We start from the raw sequence: 21,599 nt of genomic DNA on the forward strand, positions 1-21,599 counted from the left end.
CTTCTGTCTTAACCACACCACAAAGCCTTATACAGTTTTCTCCTCTTGTATCTTAAAACTAGGCTCACACATCTCCAGCCTACTCCCTCAGATCAGCATCACACTTTTTACTGTTGAAGAGTTAATCATCCAGATATGGTGGACTATCTTTTTCTCACCTGGCTGCACAATCTTGGAACACCTTTCCCTCTTGGGATTTGGTTGAAGACTTGGCTATTTCAGTCTTCTTGGCTCACATGGACATTGTCTTTAGCGACAAGACACCCTTCGGCTATCAGCTCCTCTATGCAATTTTTTTTTCATTCTTTGAGCAGTGACATAAGCCTGTGCACTTCTCAAAATCTCCTTCCTTTGTGACTTTTCTGGCCATATTAACCGTTGTTTTCTTCCCCAGTGTTACATCATGCATCCAATGCACAAAGATGTACCATTTCTTTATTATAATGCACTGCAGAGAGTGACTGCTGATATAATGCGACAGCAGAACACTGAACACAAGCCAAAGCTGCTTTGCAGAGACATCTGGGGAAAGAAGAGTACCTAGGCTATGCTGGCAGGACTCTGGGAGCCTTCAGAGTTCTTCGGCAGTGCTTTGTACAGGCTATGTAATCGCTGGTTCCCTCACTTCCATTTAAATGTTGTTTACAATCCCTATTTTAAAATGCACTTGGCACAACACCCCTGGACCGAGTACAATGTGCCTTTGCGATTTACTGCCAGCCTCTATTTAAGCCACAAAGGCTTGAAGGATCCTGTTACCTGGCATCCTTAGGGTGGTCTTACCACATACCTTTTGCCTTTACCTCAGTTTTGTTGCTGTATCTTTTTGAGGTCCTTAAGACTCTGAGCACTTTACCACTGCTAACCAGTGCATGTGCTTCCCCCCTAAACATGGTAACCTTGGTGTATCCACAATTGGCATTTTAATTTACATGTAAGTCCCTTGTAAAGTGGTATTCCCTATACCTAGGCCTGTAAATTAAAAGCGGCTTGTGGGCCTGCAGCACTAATTGTGCCACCCACTTCAGCTAAACAGGTTTTCTGCCTGCCACTACAGAGCCCGTGTGTGCAGTCTCATTTCCACACCGCCTCAGCATCTAAAGCCTCTTGCCATGCCCTAAACTCCCTTTTTCTTACATATAAGCCACCAGTAAGGTAGGCCATAGGTTTCCCAGAGGGCAGGGTGCCATCTACGCAAATTGCTGGACATGTATTATGTTTTTTTCATGTCCTGGTAATGAAAATCTCCCAAAGTCGTTTTTCATTGCTGTGAGGCCTGCCCCTCTCATAGGCCTGCATTGGGAATTACTTATAATACCTTTAGGCTGTAAATCCTGACAGGATAGGAGCAATCACATTATGTTTAGTACCATTGGAATGATGATAATAAATCCTCTTTACTAGTAAAGTCAGATAAAATGTATAACTATTTTAGAAATGCCACCTTTAAAAAGTGGGTATTTCTCTGCTCTGACTGCCCTGAGTGCTCACAACCTATCTCCTATACACGTCTGCCCTCGGCTGGTTGACAGCTGCACTTGTGCATTCCATCCAGACACCCACAATACGGGATACTCAACTGCATCTTCATTCATCAGCATACTGATGGGTCTTCCTGAGGAGGTGGCTTCCCTTCCTGCCCCGCCCGCACCCGAACTTCGACGCTTTTCCACTTCAGTTGGCCGGCTGCCTCACACGGACTCTGTTGCGAGTCTCCTTCAGGTTGAAACCTGTGCCACCATGTAATCGAGATACGTGGCCTGTGCTTGCCTTGGCTCTGACACCTTCCTGCTCTTTCACAGCGGTGGCTGCCGCGATACAGCCTACCTCCAGCCAGTGGCTGCCGCAGTGCCCTGACAGCTACAGACCTGAACGGTCTGAGGGCTTCTGTTTCGCTCCCTGCAATTAAGGGACAGTCATCATTGTAATGTCAATCAAATGGACCCTTGGGTCAGTCTCGAATGACCTCAACAAGACTTTGCTGCGCTCATCATAGAGCGACACGCAAACTTCCCCGAACTATCATAAAGGCTCTAATAGGAGCCCTGCATACAATTTGCTTATTTGATACTCTTTAAATGTGAATGTCTGTTGGATGTTTCATGGTTTTGGTCATGATTCGTTCGTTCAGATAAAGTATTTCAATTTTATTTTTTTAAATATACAAACCTGTGTGGAGTCTTTTTGTGGTGTTTGTCACTATATTTACTGTTTGAGTGTTCCACAAATACTTTACAAATTGCCTTCTAAGTCAAGCCTGCCTGCTCCGCGCCAAGCTAACAGAGCGTGAGCACAGGCTGATTTATGTTGTGTAATTAATTTACCCTGACTAGGATTGTGGTCCATTCTTGGACAGGCTGTATACCTTTGCCAACTAGAGACCCAATTTTTAACAGAAACACACTATTTTACCTTCACTTTGAATTAAGAAATGACTTAATGAAAATTAATTGCAGCCAGCAACGACAACACATGAGGGTTGGTATGTGGCGACATTTGAACAATAGATGAGTGTGCGTAGACACATTAATTCAATATTCAATTGGGAAACTGCACTTGGAAGGAGCCAACAAGTGTTTTTTAAGTTCTGACTAGAGACAGTTGACCGAGTGCAATGTAGACCGGTGAGACGACGTGGCTATAGTTAATATCTCTGATATATTTTAAAGCATTGTTACCATTTCTGTTGCATACAGTACTGTTATCTACATTATCAGCTGGTGCGCTAAAAGACAAGCCTGTATGTGCCAGTATGTGCCTGAACAGCGCCCAAAGCCACGACCGCTGGTTCTCCCTCCCCCCAGAAGATACACCATTGCCAAATTCTGCACCCTCAAACCTGGACGCCACAAAAAACATTGCCACTGCGCCGACCCACGCTCCACGTTAGGACCTTTCACCTGCACTCACTGACACTTCACCTGCCACAGCGCACGCACCAGCCCACCGACCAGCCCTACCCCGAACACACCACAGACACCACCTGGAAAAAAACACCAACTCGCGTGGGTCCTTTCCAACACACGCTCACTGCGCAAGGATTCCACCGAATTATGGGACCTCATTGCCACCCTTGCACCCGACATCGTCGTTCTCACTGAGACCTGGCTGTAAGAGACTGGCCTGGTTTGTAGTGGGTACACTAGGTACTTATACCATATACCAAGTCCGGTTATCCCTTTATTAGTGAAATGTAGACAGTGTTCTAGCAGCTTAAGCTGACTAGAGGTAGCTGTAGCAGAGCAGCTTAGGCTGAACTAGGAGACATTCAAAGCTCCTGCAGTACCACTGTAGTTATACAGTGCTTATACACAACAAAAGACAATAGTCGGTGTAAAAATAAATGAAGGTATTTTATTTTAGTGACACAAGGCAAAAAATATTTTGGAGGCAATACTCCTTCTGGAGGTAAGTCTTATACACAATATATACACTAGAAACCAAAATCAGGTAAGTAAATAGTCATATAATAGTGCAAACAGTAGAAAATACAATAGAATGCAATAGGCCTGGGGCAACACAAACCATATACTAAGAAAGTGGAATGTGAATCACAAATTCCCCCCTAGGCAAGTGTAGTGTGTAGAGGAGCGCTGGGAGTGTAAGAAAACATCAAAGGTAAGTAAAATACCCCACCCCAGAGCCCAGAAAAGTAGGAGTAAAGCACTGCAAGTTTCCTCAGGACACACTACAAGTTGTGATTAGAGTATTGCAAGAACCAAGCAAGACTGCAAGCAACAAGTGGTGGATTCCCGGACCTGAAGACCTGTGAAGAGAGGAGACCAAGTCCAGATGTCGCAGAATATTCCAGGAAGGACAGGAGCCCCTGCCAACCTAGAAGATGGTGCAAAAGAGGATTCTCCGGTTAGAAGAAGTCTGCAGAAGAGCACCAAAGAAGATGGCTGCGGGTTCCTGCATGGTGCAGGATATGTCCCATTGAGATGTTGGATGCATGCAGTTTGCAATGCTGGATTTTTCCAACAATCCTTGGTTCAAGCAAGGTCGCATTTTGCGTCAAAATGACACTGCCTGGACCCAGGAGGGACCTGGGGGCCTCAACTCTGACTGAGGGGCAGATGGGGCTCCCAACACTGGAGAGAACCCACAGATGACCAGGCAGCACCCACGAGAGTCCCAGGACACTGGGACAAAGAAGGTGCAAATTGCAGTTGGTGCAGCACACCAAAAGAAGGTCCCAAGCCGCCGGAGAACAACCCAGCGAGTTGAACATTGCAAGATGGAGTGCTGGGGACCTGGGCCACACTGTGCACGAAGGATTCTTGCAAAAAGTGCACAGAGGCCCCAGGAGCTAGAGATGACGCAGTGCACAGGGGTACTGTCGCAAACCGGGAAGGCAAGCTCTTACCTCTGCCAAGTTTGGACAGATGGACCTTAGGACAGTCTGGATTGAAGGGGTCCTCTACCTGTATTCCAGAGAGCATGCTAGTCGCCAGGAGAGGTTTCCCAGAGAAACGGTCGTCGTCTTGGAAGGTGCCTTCGGTTCTTCTGGTGCAGGGTGAAGGAAGGGAGTCCTCAGAGCATGCACACCTTGGAAACTGTTGCAGTTGCTGGCTGCAGCTGAAGTTGCAGGGTCACAGTAGCCTTTCTGGATACTTTGTTGCAGTTACAGCGGTTCCTTGAGCAGTCTGCTCTTGATCCGACGGTCAGAAGCTGAAACAGAGGTTGCAGAGTATTCCTGGAGGATTCTGAAGAGAAACCCTCAGGAGAGAACCTAAATAGCCCTGAGAGGGGGATTGGCTACCTACCCAGGTATGCACCTATCAGGAGGGGACTCTGACATCACTTGCTGCACTGGCTACTCCGAGATCCCCAGGGTGTCCCCACACCTTGGAAAACAAGATGGCTAACGCCTGGGACACACTGGAGGAGCTCTGGGCACCACCCCTCGGGTGGTGAAGAACAGGGGAGTGGTCACTCCCCTTTTCTTTGTCCAGTTTCGGACCAGAGCACGGACTGGGGGTCCCTGAACTGGTGCAGACTGCCTTATGCAAGGAGGGCACCATCTGTGCCCTTCAAAGCATTTCCAGAGGCTCTGGTAGGCTACCCCTTCCAAGCCTGTAACACCTATTTCCAAAGGGAGAGGGTGTAACACCCTCGTCCCAAAGAAAATGGTTTGTTCTGCCTTCCTGGGACTGAGCTGCTCAGACCCCAGGAGGGCAGAACCCTGTCTGTGAGGTGGCAGCAGCTGTAGCTGCAGTGCAAGCCTCAGAGCCGGTTTGGCAGTACTGGGGGTCCATCGTGGTGCCCCCAGGATGCACGGGATTGGCCTCCCAATTCCAGATTTGGAATGGGGGGACAATTCCATGATCTTAAACAACTTACATGGCCATATTCTGAGTTACCATTGTGAAGCTACACATAGGTATTGTCCTGTATGTAGGGCACGCGTGTAATGGTATCCCTGCACTCACGAAGTCTGGGGAATTGGCCCTGGACAGCGTGGGACACCTTTGCAAGTGCAAGGGTGCCCTCAAACTTAGTACCTTTTCACCTAGCCTTCCGTAAATAAAGGTTAGACATATAGGTGACTTACAAGTTACTTAAGTGCAACGAAAATGGCTGTGAAATAGTGTGTGCACTATTTCACGCGGGCTGCAGTGGCAGACCTAAAGAAGAGTTTGTCTGAGCTGCTTATGGGTGGCAAAAGAAATGCTGCAGCCCATAAGGATCTCCTGGAACCCCAATGCCCCAGGTACCTAGGTACCATATACTAGAGACTTATAAGGGGGGTCCAGTGTGCCAATTGGAATATGAAGTCACTAAACTATAGTGTCTAATTTGGAAAGAGAGAAAGCATAAGCACTGAAGTTCTGGTTAGCAGAACTTCAGTGACACAGTTAAGCACTACTGACAAGATACACATTAGGCCACAAACTGAGCACTGGGGTCCTGGCTAGCAGGATCCCAGTGAGACAGGCAAACCACACTGACAAATAGGGTTTTAACCATGAGCTCTAGGGTCCTGGCCAGCAGGATCCAAGTGACACAATAAAAAATACTGACATACACTCAAAAACAGGCCAAAAGTGGGGGTAACCATGTATGCTAGAAAGAGGCTACTTTCTCACACTGGCTCAACCCCACATCCGCCCCAGACATTGCCATAGTGATCCCCAACGGATATGAAAGCACTCACCAGGACTGCACCAACAAGCCGGGAGGAGGAACAGCCATCCTCCACAAAGAGACTGTATAGTGCAGCATCCCCGACAACACCACCACCCCCATGGAAAATTCTCAACTTCACGTGGACAACAAAACAACCATCAGAGGCACTCTCGACACCAACCTTGAAAAGGGAGTGAAAAACTTCAGTGCCTGGGTCACCAACTGCACTGACAGAATCATACCCATAAAGAGCAACAACGACAGAAAACCCTCCAGAAAGGCCATTTGGTACACAAGAGCTCAGAACAGCAAAACAAGACAGCAACAGCTGAAGAGGAGATGGTGCGCCAGCAAGGATTCCTCTGACAGAACAGCCTTCAAGTTTCCTCTGCCGACCCCAGTGAACCCAAAAACTACTGGCCAATCTCCCTGCTCCCATTCCCAGCGAAGGACCTGGAAAAGATCATCAATAGCAACTCGTGACATACCTGGAGTAGCACTGTGCTTCCCAATCTGCCTTCTGCAGCAATCTCAGCACCAAAACTGCTCTGATCGCCGCCACCAAGGACATATGAGCCCTTCTCAGCCAAGTAGAAACAGCAGCTTTGATTCTCCTTGACCTCTCGGCAGCCTTAGACACTGTACCCCACTCCACACTGATAGAAAGACTCCACCATGTCCGCATCCAAGAAGACGCGCTCGGATGGATCACTTCCTTCCTCACTGAAAGAACCCAGAGAATCCACCTATCTTGTCTGAATCCAAGGAGATCACCAACGGTGTCCCCCAGGGCTCATCACTTAACCTCATGCTCTTTAGCACGTATGACCCTATAGCCAGCATAGTCCGATTCCACGGTCTCAACATAAAATCTTACGCAGATGACAGACAACTCATCCTCTCACTCACCGATGATCCCCACCACCTAAACAAACTTCAACCGATGCATGACAAGTGTCACTGACTTGATGAAGAACAACTGAACACAGACAAGATGAAAGTACTGATCTTTGGCAATAGCAGCAACACATGGAACAACTCCTGGTGGCCATCAGACCTAGCACCCGCACCCACTCTTTGACCTTGCCAGAAACTTCAGAATCATCAACAACACTCTCACCATGAAATCAGAGATCCATGCCATCTCTTCCGCCTGCTTCCACACTTTGTGCATACTCCATAAGATATTAAAGTGGCTACCACTATACATTAGACGCACCGTGACACAGGCCCTCATCATTAGCCGATTGAACTATGGCAACACCTTTTACGTAGGAATCCCCGCACACCTCCTACAGTGACTGCAGACCATACAGACAATTCTGATGGATACAACTACCTGTGGATTCCTCACCTTATGAATTCACCCTTGCGCCAGCATCCAACGGAAAATCTTCTTCCCAGCTCTCCACGTCGACGAGGACGTCACAATTGCACGGCTCCACGCGACTCCGTCTGACTGTGCCAATAAGAGGTCCTCACCGGCGTGCTGACGTCCGTTCCCTTTTTTCCGTGCCTTCGACGCTAACAGTTTTCTCCTAGCTCTCACTTCTGTTGGAGGTTGCTATCAGAATTGTTAGTTACAGTGTCTTCCCCCTAGGAAGTCTGGTTTCAAGCCAGTGCTGAGAGTGCGGGGTTGCATGTCGGTCATTGACCCTCATGAAGATTGTCTTTGGTGCCTTAGCTCTGAGCATGACGTTGAGGAGTGTGCGTCATGCCAGAGCATGAATCCAAAGGAGTTAAAGGGAAGGGAGGCCAAAGTCTTTTTGGCTAAGGCGAAGAAGGGTCATAGGAGCCATCATAGATCCTTTTCCCATGCTTCTTCGAAGAAGCATAAGAAATTGCGCCGTCATGACTCCCGGCGTCATTTCCCATGCTTCTTCGAAACAGGTTAAGAAATTGCGCTGTCATGACACCCGGCGTCATTCGGCTCGGAGCCGATCGAGATCTCAGTCTTGTCAGCGACGTGGGAGGTGAGTCCGACGATGACTCCATAACCCCAGCGCCCTGAGGCTTCTCCGGCGCCGTCTGTCTTTGAGGTTGTGGCGCCTCCGGACAGTCTTCAATTTTCACCTGCTGCTCAGGAGTCCGATGTTCAGCAAGCACAAGTGCATCAGGGAGACAAGCGGTATCCTGCCTTCCCGGCTCCAGGAGCGGATCCGGCGGCATTTTTTAATGCCATGTTCTCTATGTTCAATGTGATGGCCCTTGCTGGTGCACCGGCTGGTCCCACGAGTCAATTGGCATTTTCGTTGGGCTCCCCTGCTCTGTACAAGGTGGTGCCGTTTATGCCATTCTAACCGGCTGAGAGTACCGGGTCCCATGACGTCACCTTCTAGATCTATGGCTCCCGTTTCATCACCCCGTCAGCAGGCGCCGATGGTGGAAACGCGAGCATCCTTGGCGCCATTAGGATCCGTTCCGGCGCCAGATCCGAGTGATGGATTTGAACAGAGTCAACTTTCCTCTCCTGTTCCACGCCAGGTGTTGAAGCTGGTGTCTTCGACGTCGGCAAATTCCATGTCGACGCCGAGGTTGGAGGCTCGTTTGAGGTCACGCAGGAAGGCCTTCCGTCTCTTAGAGGAGGAAGAGAATCAAAGGCAGTTGTTGGAGGATGGTTGAGCCCTTGGGAGAGTATCAAGGCCTGGAGTCGGCCAGTGGACTGGATACTTCCCCGGAATGGGACTTGTCTTCACAGGGGAATTTACGGAGGAGGCAGCTTCTTTTCACACAGTGATCAGGAAGGCAGCAGACTTTTTGAACTTCCATTGCCTGCTGCGGAAGTTAAGATGAACATTTTAACGTAGGTCCTGCATCCTCCTTCGGCTTCTGCAGACCCTTTGCTTCCATTTAACGAGGCTCTTACGGAGCCCATATTAGAACTTTGAAGGAAGCCTGTATCGTCGCCTGCTGTGAATAGAGCTGTGGCAAGGAGATACAGAGTGGCGCATGGTGATCTGTTTTTTTTTTATCATGACATCCTACCCCGGAGAGTGTGGTTGTTCAGGCCTCTTGCTCTACACGGTCTGCTCCAGGCTCCTTCCCTGTGATTCCATCAGACAGGGAATCCAAGTGGATGGAGCAATCCGCAAAGAAGACTTTCTCGTCTTTCAGCATGGCTCTCAAGGCTGCAGACGCTACCTTTGTGTTGGATAGATATGTCCACGCCCTAATGGACTCCGTGAAGGCCATGGTTCCTGACCTGCCGCAGGATGTACAGAGACCATTTGGAGAACTCCTGTCTGATGTGCAGTCCGTGGCGAAACAAATAATCCAGTCTGGCCTGGACTCTACGGACTCGGTGTCCAGGGCAATGGGTACATCTACTGCTACCAGGAGGCACGCTTGGTGGAGGTCCTCTGGGTTTTCTTCAGATGTACAGACCACTTTGTTGGATTTACCTTTTTGATGGGGAAAAACTGTTTGGAGATAAAGCGGACTCTGCCCTAGAGCCCTTTAAAGATAACCGGGCCATGGCAAAGTCTTTGGGATTGCAAGCCTCCTCTGCTACCCCTTTTAGGTCCTTTCAGAGGTTCAGGGGGTTTGGACGTGGAGCAGCTTATCGAGGGAGACCCCTGTCCTCGGTCCAGCAGCCCACCAGCCTCCCATATCGTTCCTTTAGAGGGTGGGGGAGGGTTAGGAAAAGAGGGGCCACCCAACAGCACCCTACGTCATCCTCTTCTTCAGTAGGACAACAGCAAGGGAAGCAGCCCTAGTTTTCCCCCCTTTATCGACCATACTTCTCCTGTAGGGGGAAGATTACATCTTTTTTTCCACGAGTGGGAGTTAGTTACATCAGACTCATGGGTTCTAAATATTGTGAGAAAATGATATGCTCTCCCTTTTCAGGAGTTTCCTCCTTCCATCCCTCCCCGTCCCTCGTTTTGTTCCGAAGACCATCTCCTGTTGTTAAAATAGGAGGTTCAGACCCTATTGTCAAAAGGTGCGGTGGAGTTTGTTCCAGAGCAGGAAAGGGGTCAGGGTTGTTAATCAAGATACTTCCTGATTCCCCCACCCCCCCAAGAGGGACGGTCGTTTGAGACCAATCCTAGACCTGATGATTTTGAATTGGTTCCTCAAACAGGAGAAATTCAAGATGCTGACTCTAGTGCAGGTACTTCTGGCGTTGAACAAAGCGGATTGGATGGTGTCTGTTGACTTGCAGGATGCGTACTTTCATATCCCTATACTCAAGTCGCACCGGAAGTATCTCTGGTTTGTTGTGAGGTCGCAACACTACCAGTTTGCGGTCCTCCCGTTTGGTCTTACTTCAGCACCTTGAGTTTTCACGAAGGTGATGGCAGTGGTGGCAGCAAGTCTCAGAATGAAGGGTATATCGGTTTTCCCTTACCTGGACGATTGGTTGATCAAAGCCAAGTCTCCAGAGCTTGTGTTGCGTCACTTGCAGATGACAACTCAGTTGTTGTTCAGACTGGGTTTTTCGATAAATGTGCCCAAATCTCACCTGGAGCCCTCTCAACGCATCCTGTTCATAGGGGCTGTACTGGATACAACATTGAATTTGGGCCTATCCTCCGCCTCAGCGGATTCAGGCGTTGATTCCAGTGTTTCAAAATGGAGTGGTTGTTCCAGTCCTCAAGGTCTTACGCCTGCTCGTTCTGTTTGCTTCTTGCATTCTGTTGGTCACTCATGCACGTTGGCACAGGACGGCTCTCCAATGGTGCCTTTGCAGGCAGTGGTTTCAACACAAAGGGGATCTCGGAGTCGATAACAATCTCCAGAGACGCTGCAGCGGATTTACGATGGTGGGCTGTGGATGGCAACCTTTCTCAAGGAAGGCCGTTTTCACTGCTGCCTCCGATGGCCACGGTCACGACGGATGCTTCCACTCTAGGGTGGAGAACTCATCTGGGGGACCTGGAGATCAAGGGTCGTTGGTCTCCAGTGGAACAGACTTTACATATCAATCTGTTGGAATTGCGGGCGATACGTCTGGCTCTCAAGGCCTTCCTCCCGTCCCTTAGCGGTCAGTCAGTTCAGGTCCTGACGGACAACACTATCGCAATGTAGTATATAAACAAGAAGGGAGGAGTAGGGTTGTATCTTCTCAGCAGAGAAGCTCTGCGTCTCTGGTCCTGGCTTCAGGACCATCAGATTTTCTTGATAGCAAATCATCTGGCCGGGGTGCTCAACATGCGTGCGGACTCTCTCAGTCGGCATCTTTCGGCCGATCACGAGTGGCGTCTACATCCGCATCTGGTCCTGCATGTCTTTCAGATGTGGGGTTCTCCGGTGATAGATCTGTTTGCCACTCGGGAGAACGCGCACTGCCCGTCATTCTGCAGTCTCCAGGATCCGGTGCAAAGAGCTTTGGGGGTTGCATTTCAGATCTCTATGTGCAACAAGTTGCTTTACACGTTCCCCCCCCCTCCCCCCCCCCCCCAATACCCTTGATTCCTCAAGTTCTGTTGAAGATTCGCCAAGATAAGGCTCAAGTAATTTTAATAGCCCCGGAATGGCCAAGAAGGGTGTGGTACACGGACCTTCTCCAACTCTGTTTGCCCTCCACTTTGTCTCCCACTCAGGGCAGACCTCCTCTCGCAGTCGCAGGGGCAGGTTCTACACCCCCACCTCCCAGAGCTTGCACCTTCATGCCTGGAGTTTGAACGGGGCAACCGGAGTTCTTTCTCTCTCCTACCAGAGGTAGTGGATGTTATTTTATCAGCCAGGCGACACTCCACTAAGTCAGTTTATGTTGGCAGGTGGGCAAAATTTGTGGCTTGGTGTGGAGAAAAGCAAATTGATCCGTTGAAGGCCCACCTTTCTGTTATTTTATTATTTGCTTTGGACTTAGCACAGAAGGGTTGTGCACTGGCTACGGTTAAAGGTTATTTAGCTGCTCTGTCAGCTTTTCTTTGTCTCCCGGATTAACCCTCATTGTTCAAATCACCTATTGTGGTTAGTTTTCTTAAGGGTTTGCTTAATAAGTTTCCTCCCACTCCTTTTCATGTGACTCCGTGGGACCTAAATCTTGTTTTAACCTTTTTAATGGGGTCACCTTTTGAGCCTGTGCACTCTTGCCCCTTAAGGTTTTTAGTGCTAAAAAACGATTTCTCGTTGCCATAACCTCAGCTAGGCGGGTTAGTAAGCTTCAAGCTCTTTCCGTTAACCCCCCCTTTACCTTGTTTTTCCCAGATAAAGTGGTGTTGAAAACCAGGGCGGCTTTCCTTCCAAAAGTTATCACTCTTTTTCATATAGCGCAGACTATTACCCTTCAATCTTTCTACTGTCCTCCTCACCCCTCAAAGGAGGAAGAAAGGCTTCACCGCTTCGACCCTAAAAGGGCGCTTAGTTTTTACATTGAAAAGATGAAGGACTTTCGCCTGGAAGATCAGCTGTTCGTGGGGTACATTGTATAGAGGAAGGGCAGAGCAGTCCATCAAAGAACAATCTCCAGGTGGGTTATCCTTTGTATCAAGATCTGCTACTCGTTGGCGAAAAAGGTTCCTCCTGAGGGTATCAGAGCCCACTCTACCAGAGCTAAGTCTGCTACTTCGGCCCTGGCAAGGGGGGTTCTGGTGGTGGATATTTGCAAGGCAGCAACTTGGGCATCCCTCCACACCTTCGCAAAGCATTTTTGCTTGGACTCTGGGGTTCGGAGGGATTGCGATTTTGCACGATCTGTGTTGCAGGATTTCTTGGTGTGATCAGGCAGGCACCCACCTCCGAGTGCGGTCCTGCTTTGGGACTCTATTCATAAGGTGAGGAATCCACAGGTAGTTGTATCCATCAGAAGAACAAGTTACTTACCTTCGGTAACGCTGTTTCTGGTGGATACAATAGCTACCTGTGGATTCCTCACAGTCCCACCCGCCTCCCCGTTGCCTCTCTGATTGCACTAGGATATGTGGTTGTAAAGATGTATGTATATATTGATATTTTTACTGTATATATAAATGATGGTTTTGATTATGTTGCATCATGAAGGTTTTGTGTAGATATGTATTTATTGGAGTTATTTTGGAGTCGGTTTTCACCTGTTCGCCTCAAAGGCACGTAAAAAATGGGTGAAACTGTCGTCAGCACGCCGGCGAGGACCTCTTATTGGCACGGTGACGTCAGACGGAGTCGCGTGGAGCTGTGCAATTGTGACGTCCTCGTCGACGTGGAGAGCTGGGAAGAAGATTTTCCGTCCGATTCTGGCACAAGGGTGAATTCATAAGGTGAGGAATCCACAGGTAGCTATTGTATCCACCAGAAAAAGCATTACCAAAGGTAAGTAACTTGTTCTTCATCCTCTGCCTTACCAGATGAATCCACATCACACCCCACTCAGGCAACTCCGCTGGATCTGTGTGTAGAAGAGATGCCAATTCAAGCAGCTGACCCACGCACACAAGGGTCTATACAACCTAGGACCCGCGTACATTAACCACCACCACCTGACCTTCCACCAACTGTCGAAGCCTACGCTCTGCCTCCCTTTTACTTTCCAATACTCCACTCATCTATTGAAGCAGAAGTGGAAAACACTCCTTCTCTCACATCGCAGCTAAAACCTGGAACAGCCTCCCCACTCACCTCTGGACCATCACTTCACTTCCGGAATTCCGAATGGCCTTCAAGAGCTGTCTGTTCAAATAAGTCTCCAGGACGTGCAAGCACCTAGTTAACCTATCAGGTGATTAGCCACACTTTATAAATCCTGATTGATTGATTGATTGACCCCTGTCCCAGGAGTGACTTTCAGGCAGTCCTGGCTTTTCAATCTGCAATACTGTGCACAATGGGAATTGTATTTCATATGGGAATATCAAAGTACAATAATTTGAAGACTCATCCTGTTTAATGCTTTTGTTGACTAAAGTCATCCTCATGACATGCAACCAATTAAAAGCTATCAAATTATTTGATATTTGTAGGAAGTTGGCTCTGTATGCACTATTTCAAAGTAAGGAATAGTATGCACAGAATCTAATGGTTCCCCTTAGAGGTAAGATAGTGGCAAAAAGAGATAATACTAATGCTCTATTTTGTGGTAGTGTGGTCGAGCAGTAGGCTTATCAAAGGAGTAGTGTTAAGCATTTGTTGTACATACACACAGGCAATAAATGAGGAACACACACTCGGAGACAATTCCAGGCCAATAGGTTTTTGTATAGAAAAATATATTTTCTTAGTTTATTTTAAGAACCACAGGTTCAAATTCTACATGTAATACTTTGCATGAAAGGTATTGCAGGTAAGTACTTTAGGAACTTTGAATCATCACAATAGCATATATACTTTTCAAATAAAACACATATAGCTATTTTAAAACTAGACACTTAGTGCAATTTTCACAGTTCCTAGGGGAGGTAAGTAATTGTTAGTTCTTGCAGGTAAGTAAACCACCTACGGGGTTCAAGTTTGGGTCCAAGGTTCAGAGCAACCTCAAAGTAACCACACCAGCAGCTCAGGGCCGGTCAGGTGCAGAGTTCAAAGTGGTGCCCAAAACACTTAGGCTTCAATGGAGAAGGGGGTGCCCCGGTTCCAGTCTGCCAGCAGGTAAGTACCCGCGTCTTTGGAGGGCAGACCAGGGGGGGTTTGTAGGGCACCGGGGGGGACACAAGTTAGCACAGAAAGTACACCCTCAGCAGCACAGGGGCGGCCGGGTGCAGTGTGCAAACACACGCCGGGTTTTCAATTGGAATCAATGGGAGACCAAGGGGTCTCTTCAGCGATGCAGGCAAGGGGGGGGGCTCCTCGGGGTAGCCACCACCTGGGCAAGGGAGAGTGCCTCCTGGGGGTCACTCCTGCACTGGAGTTCCGATCCTTCAGGTCCTGGGGGCTGCGGGTGTAGGGTCTTTTCCAGGCGTCGGGATCTGAGAGTCAGGCAGTCGCGGTCAGGAGGAGCCTCGGGATTCCCTCTGCAGGCGTCGCTGTGGGGGCTCAGGGGGGACAACTTTGGTTACTCACAGTCTCGGAGTCGCCGGAGGGTTCTCCCTGAAGTGTTGTTTCTCCACCAGTCGAGTCGGGGTCGCCGGGTGCAGGGTTGCAAGTCTCACGCTTCTGGCGGGAAACGCTGTTGCCTTTAAGTTGCTCCTTTGGAAACAAAGTTGCAGTCTTGGGTGAACAGGGCCACTGTTCTCTGGAGTTTCTTGGTCCTTTTAGAGCAGGGCAGTTCTCTGAGGATTCAGAGGTCGCTGGTCCTGGGGAAAGCGTCGCTGGAGCAGTTTTCTTCCAAAGGGGGGAGACAGGCCGGTAGAGCTGGGGCCAAGGCAGTTGGCGTCTCCATCTTCTCTGCAGGGTTTTTTCAGCTCAGCTTCCTCTTCTTAGGTTGCAGGAATCTGAGTTCCTAGGTTCTGGGGAGCCCTTAAATACTGAATTTAGTGGTGTGTTTAGGTCTGGGAGGGCAGTAGCCAATGGCTACTGTCCTTGAGGGTGGCTACACCCTCTTTGTGCCTCCTCCCTGAGGGGAGGGGGGCACATCCCTAATCCTATTGGGGGAATCGTCCATCTGCAAGATGGAGGATTTCTAAAAGTCAGTCACCTCAGCTCAGGACACCTTAGGGGCTGTCCTGACTGGCCAGTGACTCCTCCTTGTTTTTCTCATTATCTCTCCTGGACTTGCCGCCAAAAGTGGGGGCTGGGTCCAGGGGGGCGGGCATCTCCACTAGCTGGAGTGCCCTGGGGCATTGTAACACGAAGCTTGAGCCTTTGAAGCTCACTGCTAGGTGTTACAGTTCCTGCAGGGGGGAGGTGTGAAGCACCTCCACCCAGAGCAGGCTTTGTTTCTGTCCTCAGAGAGCACAAAGGCTCTCACCGCATGGGGTCAGAAACTCGTCTCTCAGCAGCAGGCTGGCAGAGACCAGTCAGTCCTGCACTGAACAATTGGGTAAAATACAGGGGGCATCTCTAAGATGCCCTCTGTGTGCATTTTTTTAATAAATCCAACACTGGCATCAGTGTGGGTTTATTATTCTGAGAAGTTTGATACTAAACTTCCCAGTATTCAGTGTAGCCATTATGGAGCTGTGGAGTTCGTTTTTGACAGACTCCCAGACCATATACTCTTATGGCTACTCTGCACTTACAATGTCTAAGGTTTTGCTTAGACACTGTAGGGGCATAGTGCTCATGCACCCATGCCCTCACCTGTGGTATAGTGCACCCTGCCTTAGGGCTGTAAGGCCTGCTCGAGGGGTGACTTACCTATGCCACAGGCAGTGTGAGGTTGGCATGGCACCTTGAGGGGAGTGCCATGTCGACTTAGTCATTTTATCCCCACTAGCACACACAAGCTGGCAAGCAGTGTGTCTGTGCTGAGTAAGGGGTCCCCAGGGTGGCATAAGATATGCTTCAGCCCTTAGAGACCTTCCCTGGCATCAGGGCCCTTGGTACCAGGGGTACCAGTTACAAGGGACTTACCTGGATGCCAGGGTGTGCCAATTGTGGAAACAATGGTACATTTTAGGTGAAAGAACACTGGTGCTGGGGCCTGGTTAGCAGGGTCCCAGCACACTTCTCAGTCAAGTCAGCAACAGTATCAGGCAAAAAGTGGGGGGTAACTGCAACAGGGAGCCATTTCTTTACAATATTCATTTCTAATTTCTACGTCATCCGCATTGCAGTATTACGGAATTAGGCCATGTAAAGTTTTTGCCTTGAATTTTTGTGAAATTGCTCCATTTTGGGCCTAGGTTCAGGGACAGGTGTTTTGGGAGTTCCTAAAGTTTAGCTTTTTATTATTCCTTTCTAAAAAAAAAGGTAATACTCCCCTTTCATCACAGCCTGAAAAGTACTGCTGCTTATTGATTTATGGCTTCTCGGAGTTCCTTTTTACCAATTATACACTGACATCTCTTATATGAAATAACATCCTACCCCCCCCCCCCCCCCCACCCCACATAAGCTGGGTCTCAGAGTGCTGCTGTTTATTGATTATGGCCACACAGTACTACTTCTTACTATTCATCGTGACTAGTGCTGTATCTTCTTAATTTTTGAAAACTGTGCTGCTGCTCCTTAATCATGGTCCAACAGTGCTAAGTATTAATAATACTAATCCACATTGCTCTTTAATAATAGTTATTGCATGCAAAGTGCTTCTCTCAGTCATAAATTACATCCATAATTTGCTGCTTCTTTATTAATCATTTCACACTCAATACGGCTCCTATTTAGATCTCACCTACAAACTCATTGTGTATATTACTAATTGGTTATCAGTGGTTGACTTTATAGTCCATCTTATTTGCTTGCTTCTAATTTAGCGGCTTTCCTTCCCATGGGGTAACTCTTCTTTACCATCCGTTTGATTGCATGACTCCTGTCCTTCCACTGCTTACATTTAGGGAGCTGCTATTTTTCTTTTACGTTCATCACACCATGTGTAAAGAAATGGCTCCCTGTTGCAGTTACCCCCCACTTTTTGCCTGATACTGATGCTGACTTGACTGAGAAGTGTGCTGGGACCCTGCTAACCAGGCCCCAGCACCAGTGTTCTTTCACCTAAAATGTACCATTGTCTCCACAATTGGCACAACCCTGGCACCCAGGTAAGTCCCTTGTAACTGGTACCAAGGGCCCTGATGCCAGGGAAGGTCTCTAAGGGCTGCAGCATGACTTATGCCACCCTAGGGACCCCTCACTCAGCACAGACACACTGCTTGCCAGCTTGTGTGTGCTGGTGGGGAGAAAATGACTAAGTCGACATGGCACTCCCCTCAGGGTGCCATGCCAACCTCACACTGCCTGTGGCATAGGTAAGTCACCCCTCTAGCAGGCCTTACAGCCCTAAGGCAGGGTGCACTATACCACAGGTGAGGGCATATGTGCATGAGTACTATGCCCCTACAGTGTCTAAGCAAAACCTTAGACATTGTAAGTGCAGGGTAGCCATAAGAGTATATGGTCTGGGAGTCTGTCAAAAACGAACTCCACAGCTCCATAATGGCTACACTGAATACTGGGAAGTTTGGTATCAAACTTCTCAGAATAATAATCCCACACTGATGCCAGTGTTGGATTTATTAAAAAATGCACACAGAGAGCATCTTAGAGATGTCCCCTGTATTTTACCCAATTGTTCAGTGCAGGACTGACTGGTCTGTGCCAGCCTGTTGCTGAGAGACGAGTTTCTGACCCCATGCGGTGAGAGCCTTTGTGCTCTCTGAGGACAGAAACAAAGCCTGCTCTGGGTGGAGGTGCTGCACACCTTCCCCCCTGCAGGAACTGTAACACCTAGCAGGGAGCTTCAACGGCTCAAGCTTCGTGTTACAATGCCCCAGGGCACTCCAGCTAGTGGAGATGCCCGCCCCCTGGATCCAACCCCCACTTTTGGAGGCAAGTCCAGGAGAGATAATGAGAAAAACAAGGAGGAGCCACTGGCCAGTCAGGACGGCCCCTAAGGTGCCCCGAGCTGAAGTGACTCTGACTTTTAGAAATCCTCCATCTTGCAGATGGAGGATTGATTCCCCCAATAGGGATAGGAATGTGCCCCCCTCCCCTCAGGGAGGAGGCACAAAGAGGGTGTAGCCACCCCCAGGGCTAGTAGCCATTGGCTACTAACCCCCCCAGACCCAAACACACCCCTAAATTCAGTATTTAGGGGCTCCCCAGAACCAAGGAACTCAGATTCCTGCAACTTAAAGAAGAAGAGGACTGCTGAGCTGAAAAACCCTGCAGAGAAGAAGACGACACCAACTGCTTTGGCCCCAGCCCTACCGGCCTGTCTCCCTCCTTCAGAAGAAAACTGCTCTAGCGACGCGTTCCCCAGGACCAGCGACCTCTGAATCCTCAGAGGACTGCCCTGCTTCCAAAAGACCAAGAAACTCCCGAGGACAGCGGCCCTGTTCAACAAAGACTGCAACTTTGTTTCCAGAGGAGCAGATTTAAAGACCCCTGCAATCCCCGCAAGAAGCGTGAGACTTGCAACACTGCACCCGGCGACCCCGACTCGACTGGTGGAGAAACAACGCTACAGGGAGGACCCCCAGGCGACTCCAAGACTGTGAGTAACCAAAGTTGTCCCCCCTGATCCCCCACAGCGACGCCTGCAGAGGGAATCCCAAGGCCCCCCTGACCGCGACTGTCTGAATCCAAAATCCCGATGGCTGGAAAAGACCCTGCACCGCAGCCCCCAGCACCTAAAGGATCGGAACTCCAGTGCAGGAGTGACCCCCAGGAGGCCCTCTCCCTTGCCCAGGTGGTGGCTACCCCGAGGAGCCCCCCCCTTGCCTGCCTGCACCGCTGAAGAGACCCCTTGGTCTCTCATTGAAACCTATTGCAAACCCAACGCGTGTTTGCACACTGCACCCGGCCACCCCCGTGCTGCTGAGGGTGTACTTTTTGTGTGAACTTGTGTCCCCCCCGGTGCCCTACAAAACCCCCCTGGTCTGCCCTCCGAAGACGCGGGTACTTACCTGCTGGCAGACTGTAACCGGGGCACCCCCTTCTCCATTGAAGCCTATGTGTTTTGGGCACCACTTTGAACTCTGCACCTGACCGGCCCTGAGCTGCTGGTGTGGTGACTTTGGGGTTGCTCTGAACCCCCAACGGTGGGCTACCTTGGACCCCAATTTGAACCCCATAGGTGGTTTACTTACCTGCAAGAACTAACAATAACTTACCTCCCCCAGGAACTGTTGAAAATTGCACTGTGTCCACTTTTGAAATAGCTATATGTGTTTTATGTAAAAAGTATATATGCTATTCTGATTATTCAAAGTTCCTAAAGTACTTACCTGCAATACCTTTCAAATGAGATATTACATGTAGAGTTTGAACCTGTGGTTCTTAAAATAAACTAAGAAAATATATATTTCTATGCAAAAACCTATTGGCCTGGAATTGTCTCGGAGTGTGTGTTCCTCATTTATTGCCTGTGTGTATGTACAACAAATGCTTAACACTACTCCTTTGATAAGCCTACTGCTCGACCACACTACCACAAAATAGAGCATTAGTATTATCTCTTTTTGCCACTATCTTACCTCTAAGGGGAACCCTTGGACTCTGTGCATACTATTCCTTACTTTGAAATAATGCATACAGAGCCAACTTCCTACACCATGTGATTACATATGTTTCCCTGCTTTCCTGCACCACTTTTGCTTCTTCCCCTTTGCACCTCTGCTCTTTATTTTTTTTTATTTTTTTTTTTTAAACACCCACCCCCAAATGATTTGCTACCATTTGGCAGCTTTTTACTTGCTTACCTCTGCTCCTCCAGTGCTTCTTTTATTTTTTTTAATTCAATAATTTTATTAAACTTTGAGGTCACCGCAGTTTCACATTGCTGCTGGGGCACTCCTTTTTTATAAATGTGCTTTCACACAGTTTATTAAAAAAAATGTTTTAACTTTTTTTTTATCTACTGCTCCATGATGGTTGTCAGACACCTTGAAATGGCGATTAGAAGAAATGGTCATACAGCGCTGTAAGTGGTGACACATGCATGCTCATGCTAGGGACACTAGTATTATTATGCATGTGGACACATGCTTGGTGACCGATGATAATGGTCCTGGGATAGGTAATCTGTCTTTTTTTTTATTTTTTTTACTGATTCTGTTCAGTATCAGCAAAACACGTTGTCAAAACCGAAAATTAAACTAATGTGCTTCAAAGATATTCTTTTGGCTTTGCCAATGCTTGTTTTAGTAAAATTAGAGAATAGACTGCAGAAACAGATAAAGATGGAAAACAGCGCTTCAGATGAACAGCTGAATGTTTTTGTTTGATGTTGGAGCCTGAGGTTTGTTCCATATGTAGCCTGAAGGCAGTTAAATGTTTTATCAGATTTATTCAGTCTTTTTAATTTCTTTATGTATGTTTTTCTCGGGGGGCGTGGGGACAAGTGGACAGGGACGAGTGGAAACCAAATGACTCCTCTTTTGAATGACTGTTGGTATACTCCACTGTTATTGCACGATTCTGGCTTTCAAGGAGTGCGAGGTGTGGTGGAGTAGGTGCATGTTAGGGATGACCAGCTGTTTGCTACCAAAAGATCAGCCCTTTATACTAGCCTACCTTGGGTGTAGTCATCAGTTATTGAAATAAGTCAAGCAAAGTACTTAACGTATAGGGAATAAAAGACCAGTTATATTTCTCTGTTAAATTTGAATATGTCTGTTGAACTACTGACAGTACCTAACCATGCGTCATTGAGGCCACATTAAAGACAGTTGCTTGTAACAGCTCAATTTATTACTCCAGTTTATCACATTGCCAGTCGACGGCCACTATAGTTTTGTAAAGAGACAAATTTAAAAAAAACTTAAGAATTTTCGGTGGAGGGCGTTTATTTGCAAAAATCAGATGCAAGATCAGCCTCAGCCAATGGAGAGATTAGTAATATTGGAAAAAGCAGGCAATGTTAAAATGATATTTGATACTTCAGGTACCAATAAAAAGATGACAGGATATTGTACCCTCCCTGCTACTGCTTGGTATGTGGGAAATTACTCCAGGCAAGTGGGGACAGTATGAAACCAATAACAAATCGAAAGAGCAAAGAGATGGGC

The 21,599-nt window shown here is 48.3% G+C and overlaps 1 protein-coding gene across 1 annotated transcript in view; it reads left to right on the forward strand.

Annotated features, from left to right (window-relative positions):
• PSMA3 (proteasome 20S subunit alpha 3) overlaps nt 1-21,599 on the forward strand; it is a 178,253-nt gene that overhangs the window by 28,070 nt on the left and 128,584 nt on the right. The window lies entirely within an intron of this gene.

This window comes from Pleurodeles waltl, chromosome 9 (genome assembly GCF_031143425.1).
Source record: "Pleurodeles waltl isolate 20211129_DDA chromosome 9, aPleWal1.hap1.20221129, whole genome shotgun sequence".
In the NCBI taxonomy this organism is placed as follows: Eukaryota; Metazoa; Chordata; class Amphibia; order Caudata; family Salamandridae; genus Pleurodeles; species Pleurodeles waltl.